The sequence below is a fragment of the Rosa chinensis genome, chromosome 5, assembly GCF_002994745.2.
Source record: "Rosa chinensis cultivar Old Blush chromosome 5, RchiOBHm-V2, whole genome shotgun sequence".
Classification (NCBI taxonomy): domain Eukaryota; kingdom Viridiplantae; phylum Streptophyta; class Magnoliopsida; order Rosales; family Rosaceae; genus Rosa; species Rosa chinensis.
The window spans coordinates 76,924,815-76,935,427 of NC_037092.1; the positions used below are offsets into that span (position 1 = coordinate 76,924,815).

General features: G+C 36.3%; 1 long non-coding RNA gene across 5 annotated transcripts; it reads left to right on the forward strand.

Annotated features, from left to right (window-relative positions):
- The first annotated feature begins 5,109 nt into the window (after positions 1-5,109).
- Positions 5,110-10,267, forward strand: LOC112168351. Of its 5 annotated transcripts, none has more exons than XR_002924196.2 (7): positions 5,110-5,976; positions 6,425-6,795; positions 6,900-6,971; positions 7,811-7,881; positions 8,818-8,910; positions 9,331-9,460; positions 9,961-10,267. It is a non-coding gene; the product is annotated as an uncharacterized LOC112168351 (long non-coding RNA). The 5 variants fall into 5 exon arrangements; XR_005800638.1 differs by having other exon boundaries at positions 6,425-6,549; positions 7,738-7,881; XR_005800637.1 differs by having other exon boundaries at positions 6,425-6,549.
- The last annotated feature ends 346 nt before the right edge of the window (positions 10,268-10,613 follow it).

Genomic DNA, 10,613 nt, shown 5'->3' on the forward strand with positions numbered 1-10,613 from the left:
TGTGACAACTACAATTTTTTTGCAAAAGATGAATTAGGTGACGATTTCTATATGTTGTCGCCGATGATATTTTCTCTTGTAGTATATAGACCAAAGCATATATATTGAGGATTGCCGGTTTATTCATATACAATTAGATAAGGAAGAAAACCCAAAAGAACAGACATCTAATTGTGCATAGTTACATAAGTATAGTACGAATGCAAATTGAATAAACGTAGAGAATGGAGTCAGCCATTTATGGTCCAGAACTTTCTACATGTATGCATACAACCAACTTGCAAGAAAAACCAAAAGGTTAATAAACATGTATCGCAAACTGTGGTGAATTGAATTGATAAAAATTACTAAGAAGTTTAAAAAGAGTATGCGATAACTAAACTTGATATATAAGAGTCAAGGTAAAAAACACAATAAAAAGTTGCACCAAAAACTCAAGATCATTGTGGAGTTTATAAAAATTATAGAGCAAACTGTGCTAATAATGTGTTATAAAATAGAAAGAAAATATAGAGAGAATAGTTGGGAGGAAGTAGAAGTGTTCTCATTCAGTGTCATTAGCCTCCTTCATATAGAGGTAGGGTTTACATCAATGTACATAACTAATGAGTATTTACGTGGACATCACATAGATAATAATATTTACAACAGTAAGATTAATTATAAAAAACCACCTGACTATCGTCATTTTCAATTCAATATCTAACAATCAAATTTTGACATTTTGGTACTTCATGTTTGCTTTGCTCAGCAATATCATATGTCAGATGCTATAAGAGAAAATGCACTGATGTTTTGATGTCAATTGCTAATTCGTCAACTATGTCAATACTCTATTCACTCAAATTGACAATTGCCTTATATTTATCAAATTTTTTTTTTTTTTTTTAGTAATGCCACAGGGGCGGGATAATATACTCATCACAAGCCAGAATAGGCCGTTACATACCTTTCCACTGTCATTTAAAGACAGACAAGAAGTTAGTGGTAGTACCCACAAGTGGTACATACATATATATAGTCCTACTCATTGTACAATCAAATACGTGGAGATAGCGGATATCTTCCTTCGGTACTACTCTAGAGACGCTAAAGAGACATTGGGTGCACATTTGTGCTTAGGTTCCTAAAACAAGGAAATTATTGTAAAAGACAAGCTAAAACATAGTAAAGGCCTAGGGCAACAACCCTAGCCCAAAATTGCAGGCCTAAGAGCATCCAAAGGAATAGTCCAACTTCAGAGCCCATCAAGCTGGTCTGGTCCCAGCCCATCAACCTTGACAACATGTCGTACACCACAAGCCAGTGCTCTAGATGACATGTCGTAAGCCATAATCCCAGCAGCGTTGCTCGACTCGTGCCGCACCGATCTACGCCTCCGCGACTCCCACACACTTCAGTCCAAACCGCCGTGCCTTACGCCACCACAACTCATACTAGAAACACGCCAAACACGCAGTCCGAAATACTGCTGGTCTTGATGAACACACCCATGCCGCCAATTGAGATGCAGCCAGAAAAAACCAAGGCCGAGCTGTCCGGAAACTATTTGAAGCGCACCACCCATCGACAATCCTCAGAAACTATGATATCACTACATCATAGTAAATAGGCACAATACACCTTAAATTTATTGATGCACCAATTAAAGGCAATTCTATTGCAAATACACTATTTAATTTAAATTTTTATTTATTAATAAATTGCAATATACTTTGTGTATTATGGAACGTTTATAGGTGATGTGGGAAGTAAGAAGAGTAAGTGCGTGTTTATAGAATTTTTCAAAAAAAAAAATTAAATTTTTTTTAAAAAAATTTAAAATAAATTGTGTGAAAATTAAAAATAAAAAAAAATAGCAAAAAAAAAAACTAACGTACGGTTGTCTTTAGTCCCAACTGCTGGAAAAGAACTTAAATTTAAAAGCTGAATTTGATTAAAAATATAATAATGTTGTTGCCAGTGACCCCATGTGCCAGTGTCTTGAATTGGTCAAACTAATCGGCTTGCCAAGGATTAGTAAGCAAATTGGTACTACCACCTAGGCTCCATGAATTGATTATACCAATACCACCGGGTGCATTGATGTTTTTTCACAAAATTAGCCATTGACATCCATATTAATACATGGTGCATTTGCTTTAATGCCATTATATATACCTCTGTTGATTGATAAGGTGGCAACTGCAACACCCAAATGTGGTGGATTTTCTATTGTATAGTCCATGAATTCGCGTCATGTGAGAAACTGTTTAGGGCAACGTGCACTATGCCAAAAAGGCCTTTAGACGACATAATTTTTTTTTATGTTATCTAAATATACACTAAAATCATACTGGTTTAATTTTAAAAAATGGTGAGCATTCAGACAACACATTTGTGTAGTTGTAGAAGGTGGTGATTTCCTATCTCAAATTTGGATTAATGGTGAGCATTCAGACAACACATTTGTGTAGTTGTAGAAATGGTGATTTTCTATCTCAAATTTGAGGGATATCCAAAAGTTGATTGAGTCTTTTCCCTCTCAAATAGCCACGCCCTAGTTGACTGGAAAATGTTGTGACATTCAAACAACATTTAAATGTTGTCTGAATGTGGGGGTTGTTTTAAAATTTCCCGAGTTATTTTGGCTTGTGCTATTTGACACTCAACAGTCCCTCGCAATTAAGTCACTTTCTGTCCTTCTCACTCAATTCGACCACGACTAAACACTCAAACACTACCCCGCACGCTCTCTCCTTCTCACTGAGCTCTCTCAACTCGACCTAGAACCCGCGAAACTAGAAAACTCAAATACCAACCTCTCTCCTTCTCACTGTTCTCTCTCAGATCTCGATTCTCACTCTCTCTATTCTTCTTCGTAGTCTCTCCTTCTTCTTCTTAGTCTCTACTTCATCTTTCATGTTCGTATTAATGGATCTCTCCAGCAAGCGCTGTTTTCAAATCAGATATTGGTAAGCAATTTAGGGTTTCAATCATTTTGTAGTTTAGGGTTTCGACTGGGTTCAATCTTCAATTGATTTTAGTTTTTTTTTTTTTTTTTTTTCTGCAAATGATTTGTGTTTTGGGGTTTTTTCGATTGGGTTCTTCCATGTTGTCAAACAAGAACTCTTTCTTCTTTCAATTACAGCTGATTTGTGTTTTGGGGTTTTGAGTTTGGGTATAGTTCTTCAATTTTGTAACACGTTTCTTCTGTTTTGTTGGTCTTGTTAGGGAAACTTGGTGCTACAAAAGGATTTGCTGGGAATGCTCACTGCCCGTAGTGTAGTGCAGAAGGCTTGTTTGTCTAAATTTATGGGGACACTTTTTCCCCAATCAATTTATGGGTCTTGTTAATTCATTACCTAGACTATTTGACAGCCAAACACTCAGTTAACAAAAACCAAGCTATCTCTGTTCTCTTTCCATTCCGCTCCCACTTCTCTCCTAAGCTCTCAAATACTTGAATCTTCTCACTTCATTTTCATCTAAGGTCAAAAATCAGTAGCTACTTTACCTCTATGTCTTGCTTCTCATCATGTTAAGAGGTATGAAGATAGGATTGATCAAACCTCCTTCTGCACATTTCCAATTTCGCAGCTCCAGGTCTTCTCTTGCCTTGCATGTCTTGTAAACCTCCTCTAATTCACTTATTTCACTATGACAGAACAAATGGAGGACTTTAAGATTTCAAACCACTGAGCTTCTCTCTATTTTGCTTCAATACCAGAAATTTTCTTTCCTTTCGGTAAGAACTTCTACTTTCTGTTAAATTCCAGTTCTCAAAGCTATTCAAGGTTGTAATGGAATGCACTTTTGATTATTATGTTTTGGTAAACCCATGAGGATGGATAGGACTGGAAAAGACCAAAGTTCAATTACTGCACTCCAAGTGTTTGATGTTATGCCTCAAAGACAACACCAAGCTGAACCAGTGGGCTATTCCATGATTTTCGAAAAACCTATACTTCTTATTTTACTCTCAGTTTTTGATAGCTTAAAGTAGACTCTTCAGTGATCATTTTGAGCTTGGTTTCAAGAAAAACGGAGTTAAACTGAGATACTTGTGCTATTTTGAAGTTACTACACTGTTTCAGGATTTCTGCAGAATCAGCGTTTCTGTCAATTTTAGATTCTTGTTTGACCCTCCATTTGAACTTCGATTAGCATGAAACTTTGGAAAACAGTAGCTTTGCATGTTTACTTTAAATCTGGAATGTTTTGCTTGAAATCACTGAGAGACTAATTGTTGGTGAAATTTTCTTGCTTGTTACCAGTTTTCTGAAATTTTCTCAAACTTGCAGCTTATTGTTACAAACAATTGATTTGAGAATCTTTACACTTGTTTTCTGTCCTCATTCTTCAGTCAGTTACATTAGAGATACAGCATGCCTGAAACTTAACTTCAGTTCGAAAGGCTTAGAAAAAAGTTTTGTCTTTGTCTGAAAGTGACTACAAACCAGTGTTTTCTATGCATTCAAATCAGAACATTTTGATCAATGTTTTCTTCTCAGAATAAGCCCACATATGGTGAAGCTCTACCTATTGCCCAGTCTCTAATTGAGTGATTTATTGAGTTCTGGGATTTACCCAATCGAAGTATGTGACCTTAATTCCTATACCACTCAGTCATTTGAACAAATTTAAAAGTTCAACCGTTGTACCGAGTCGGGGCCTCCATCATTCGCAAACACATAAGTAACCTTACTGTTCAAAGCTCACAATCAAGATTGGTCAGAGGAACAACAAAAGCCCTAGAATCATAGTCCTCCACTTTATTGAATAGTAAGTTTCTCTCTATCCCTCTCTCTCAAAACTTTGTACCTTCTAATTTGGGAACGGTGAATCGCAATTCATTTGGGGTTATCTGATTCAATCTTCTTGTTTCTAGGTACAAAGATTCAAGATTTGATTTTGATAATGCCAATCACCTTTTGAATGATTTTTGGTAATTGGGTCTAAATCTGAGTGAGTTAATTTATTCATTGATTGCAAATTCGCAGGCATTGTTCCAATGGAGAAGGATCAGAGGTAGCATCTGAAGACCCCAAGGTGGATATGTTCGAGGACGATGACAAGTTTGAAGAGTTCAACAGCAATCTAGGTAATTTGGGGACATGTTATTAATAATCAACAATTAAGTGCTGTGGACTTTATTCTGCTTCTTTTGAATTGAATGTAATGTTATACACCATTGGAATTTAGGAGCTGTACCAATATATTGTAGCATACACTGAATTTAGTCCAGATATCTTCCACCTGACCTCCATGTTTAAATCTGCATTTTATATCCCTCTGTACATATGGTTTCTAATTAGATTAAGCTCTAATATTGCCGTGTTGCTCTTGTCAAAATTAGATTGTTGGTCTAAAATCAATTGTGATATATAGGCTGCTTGATTTCTGCTATACTTCCCCATGAAACTAGCAAATTTATGACTGAGCCCGTAAGTGTTAAACGTGATGAGTTGATAATATAGGTATGCAATCCTCCTGTTATTTTCCTCTCTCTATGATGTCTATAATTCTCACCTTTTGAATGGATTCTGTGATCAGTTTGTATTTTTAGATTGATTTGCCAAACGACTGTGGTCACTCAATTCAACTTGGAACTATGATTTTTTTTTTTTTGGGAGCTTCTGTATAATGAATTTGATTGTAGTGACACCTTCTAATTATGTTTTTCTTTTTGTTGCGAGGATCATGTGTGTTCTGTGAGATGTTGTGAGAAATTCTGAAACTTTGATGGGCGATCTTAGGCCTTGGTTGCCTGAGCCAAACGACGCTGTTTTGGAGGAGAGGCCGACCTCATCTTCTTCATCCGTGTTTTCAATTTCAACAAATCAGAGGGACATTTCCGCCGAGTACTGGCGGAGAGCGGAGGAGGCAATGCAAGGGGTTATAGCTCAGATCCAACGTACTCACGTCTCCGAGCGGAGAAGGAAAGCCGCCATTGATTACGTTCAGAGGATCATTGGAGCTTGTATTGGTTGTTAGGTCAGCATTCATGCCTATACATACCATTCCCCTATATCTGAATTTAAACTTGAATTTAGTGAAAAGCCCTATATTTTTATGTGAATTGAAGAACTCAGTTTTCATGTGATGATTAAAATGTGCTTGAATTTTGGCTATAAGTATAGCTTTTTCGCTCCTGAAGGCTTGGACTTTGATTTTGAGTATGTAGCTATCCAGTTGTATGAATTGCAATCAGTTTGCAGCTCATGAGTACATGTAGTTACGTTTTACTTTGAATTGATAGAGTAACTATGTGATTACGCAAGCAACTTAGGGAGTAATCTATTTGAGAGATTAGTGTGCTTGTAGGTTTGTTCTTGTTCCACATTATGGTTTTTGATTGCAAATTCTGAGATGTCAGAGTTAAGAAAGAAAAGGGGTGGTAACTAGGTGGGAGGTATTGATTTCATGTTGGGTTTTGTTTCAGGTGTTCCCGTTTGGATCAGTACCTCTGAAGACGTATCTGCCGGATGGAGTGCTGTTGTTGAAAGGGAAGATCACAATATGGCTGCTGAGTTTATGGTGAAGAACGTGCATTTAATTCGAGCAAAGGTTTGTAGGTTTTACGTACCCTATATCATATGAGATATCATTGGTTGAACCTTTATATTCATTACCTAGACCCTCTTACAACCAAACACTCAGTTGACAAAACAAGCTACTTCTCTTCTCTTTCCATTCCGCTCCCACTCTTCTCTTAAACTCAGAAACACTTGAATCTGCTTACTTCACTTTCATCTAAGGTCGAAAATTAGTAGCTACTTTATGTCTACGCCTTGCTTCTCATCATGTTAGGAGGTATGAAGCTATGCATTGTTAAAATCACCTTCTGCACTTTTCCAATTTTCGTATCTCCAGGTGTCATATAATCCGCTTCTAATTTACGTATTACACTATGACAGAACAAATGGGGGACTCTGAGATTTCAAACCACTAACCTCTCTATTTTGATCAGTATCAGAAACTTTCTTTTGGTAAGAACACCTACTTTCTATTAAATTTCTGTTCTTAAATCTATTCAAGGTTGTTGTGGAATGCACTTTTGATTATTATCTAGCTATGGTGACTCCATTAGGATGATTAGGACTGGAAAGGGTCAAGTTCAGTTACTGCACACCATGTGTTTGAAGTTATGCCTCAAAGACAACACCCAAGCTGAACCAGTGGGCTATTCCATGATTTTTGAAAAACCTATACTCATTGTTTCACTCTCAGTCTTTGACAGCTTAAAATAGACTCTTTAATAATCATTTTGAACTTGGTTTCATGAAAAACGGAGTTAAAATGAGATACTTATGCTATTTTGAAGTTACTGCACTGTTTCAGGAATTCTGCAGAATTCAGCATTCCTGTCATTTCAGATTCTTGTTTGACCATTCATTTGAACTGCGAATAACATGAAATTTTGTAAAATAGTAGCTTTGCATGTCTACTTTAAATCTGGAGAGTTGTGATTAAAATCATTGAAAGGATGATTGTTGGTGAATTTTTCTTTCTTGTTACCAGTTTTCTGAGAACTGTTCAACATGCAGCTTTTGGTACAAGATTAATGATTTGAGAAACTTTTACTCTCTTGTCAGTCCTCAATCTTTAGTACATTGGACTAAACATGCAAACCATTCCTTGAGTCTTAAATTTCAGTTAGAAAGGTTTCATCCATGTTCAAAAGTAACTACAAAGCTCTGTTTTCTGTGTATTCTGATTATTGCATTCTGATCAGTGTCTTCTTTTTAAAATAAGTCTATAAAAGTGTGGCTTCATCTTAAGGGAGAAAGAACATTGAGACCGATGATGGTTTACATGTTCATAATAGGATCAAGGGCTCAAGTGGACTGAAGATTGGTCCTTTGGTACTTGTTGGGAGTTGCACATCAAGGATTCCAGGTAGGGGGTCTTCACTAGTTAGAGCTTTTCTTGAAAATATTTCTATGCTTTTATGCATACACATTGCATGGTTGTTAAGTGGTGACCTGAGAGTGAAGGGAGCAAAACGACTACCTTGGGTTCGATCCCCTAAACCTCCGGAGGGGCTATACGGACTGGAGGATGTCTAACATCCTTTGAGGTGTGGCGTCACTCCTAGGTGGTATGGCGTAAACGGCCACTCTTACTACTTCTTGCTGGCTATTTGCGTACTTACATTGGCAAGTAAGTAATTGGCATTAAGAATGGTCATCAGTTTTTAGGAAAGTGGGTACCCCATTATGCATATGTATCCTTCTATTTCCTATTTTTAAGTTTCTGTCTACTCTTGCTGAGCTTGTTACTTCAGTTGGATAAATCCTAATTGCTATTGTCATTGCTTGAAATTTTTCCACCAATTGTAGTCTGAAGCCTCAGATTTCAAACCTCTTTGTAGTCTATTTAGTTTGACTATCTCTAGTTTATTTAACATCAGATTTCACTTGAATTTATGTAGTTTTTTCATCACCAAAGGTTGAGATACATTGATTCCAAATATCGAGTTTTGCAGCTGCCCAAAAGAAAAAAAGAAAAAAAAACTTAGTTAGTCATCAAACTTCACTTGATTAGTTTCGTTATCTTCAGCCTTGCGCATCTTAAGAAGTTTGAGTATTACTTTGTCAATACTTAAGCTTCGTAAGATTCACGGCGCTGTGACGTCAACCCTTTCGGGGTGTTACAGTAGCACCATCATGTCCATAAAAAATTTCTGTTTCACCGCTAGTATGTCCTTTAATTTGCTTTTCCTAAAAACCTTTAGGAAATGCACGTGTGTTTATGAGATTATTCTTTGTTTCTATTCAGATTCACTTAATTTTAGTTGTCCTTAGTAAAGATTGTTGTGTTTTCTGGTGGCAGGTTAAGCTTGTAAAGTGCCTTGTGCAAAATATTGTGGTTGATATATCCTTCAATCAGTTAGGAGGGCTATGTACGTTATGCTTTCTTGAGCAGGTAGTCTTCCACTAAAGCTGAGTTTTATTAGTCCAGTTTTGCTACATATGATTGAATGAGTCACCAGATTTGGTTCATGTAAAGGATGCTTTCCTAGGAAGCTCTGGTTTATCAGATGCAATTATTATTATTATTAATTTTTTTTTTCAAGTCTATTATAGGAAGTAAAAATATTGGACTTTGGTGCTCTTTGCTCGTTTGTGATTTTGGATTTTTTTTTTAATTCTTGATCATCTTCCTGGTGCTGTTACCATATAGGTTGATAGCCTCATTGGCAAACATCATCTCTTTAAACGTAGTATCATACTAATTAAGGCATGGTGCTATTGTGAGAGTCGAATTCTCGGTGCCCATCACGGTTTGATATCTACATATGGTTTGGTGACCTTAGTTCTTTTTATCTACGTGTCATTGTTTCAGGTGAAAGGAGAGTGATCCTAAGGGACCACAGTATGCAAACAACACTTCAAAACTTGAATCTGATCTCTCAAGTCAGTGGAGATCGCTCATTCACATGGAGGATATCTTCGTAAATGAAGGCAACCACTTTGTGAGTGTAGCCACCTTCTTGTTTTATTTGTTATAAACTTACCTATTTTTGAGCATTTGTCATGCTCTCCAATGTCTCAATTTTTATGAAAATGATCCAAACTCTTTTGCTCTACAATCCAAACTAAATAGCCTAAGTTTGTCAGATCCTTAAATCTATCAAAATGTGATCTTTTGCTCTCTCTGTCGAATTGCGACTTCTTTCTTTTGGGGTCTTATTCTGATAAATATTCTTGGTTCTGCTTGTTTTGCTACTTAGTTATTGGTTGCCACTATTATCATCAATTTTGTCAAGGAACAAGAAGGTGCGTAGTTGTACACTTGACTTGCATTCTAAGTTCTAATGTAACCTTCTATATATATATATATATATATATATATATTTAAATGAATGGTTACATAATGGGAAAATTGGCACATCTCTGTTTATTTAGTTATGTTGTACATTGTGTGATATTCAGTACTGTTGTAATGATATTTTGGGACTTGTGGTTTTTACAGCTTCCTTTATCAAGTGTTGAACAAATCGAATATGCTTGACATGATTGGCTTCGTAGACCCTGCTCAGACTGGTGTCATTGGCTGTGGAAATCCGACTAAACGAGCTTGTTCTTTGTCAGCTTCTTATTAAAGAGGGAAGACTAGTCAGATTTTTTGGGTGCCCTATAACTCAGGGTATGAAAGCTTGATTCATGCATATATTTTGTTGGCTGCCCAGATTAATAGATATGGGCCATTTTGAACTTATGCTCATGAATAAGTTTGTGTACATGAGACAATGGTGGATTCATATGAATTGCAATGAATGATTTTGGATGTGGATATTATGGTTTCATGAATGGGCAATTTTAATTTCCAAAATGCATGCATACCAATTGTAACAGGGGACTAGTAATATGTGTTATCTCAAATTGCAAGCTACAACAAAAGCACACCAAAACGTGTGGTTGCAGCTGCACAAAAACAACACAAAAATCAATTACAAGTCTATTGTCTTTTCGGCATTGGGACAACATAAAATTGTAGTATAAAAGCCAAAACAACAACATAAGTTAGATAAAAGTATTGGCTAAAGTGTATAACAACAACAAATAAGTGTGATTGGACGTGATTACAGACAATATAAAACACGTACTATTAGTGATCCTTTTTAT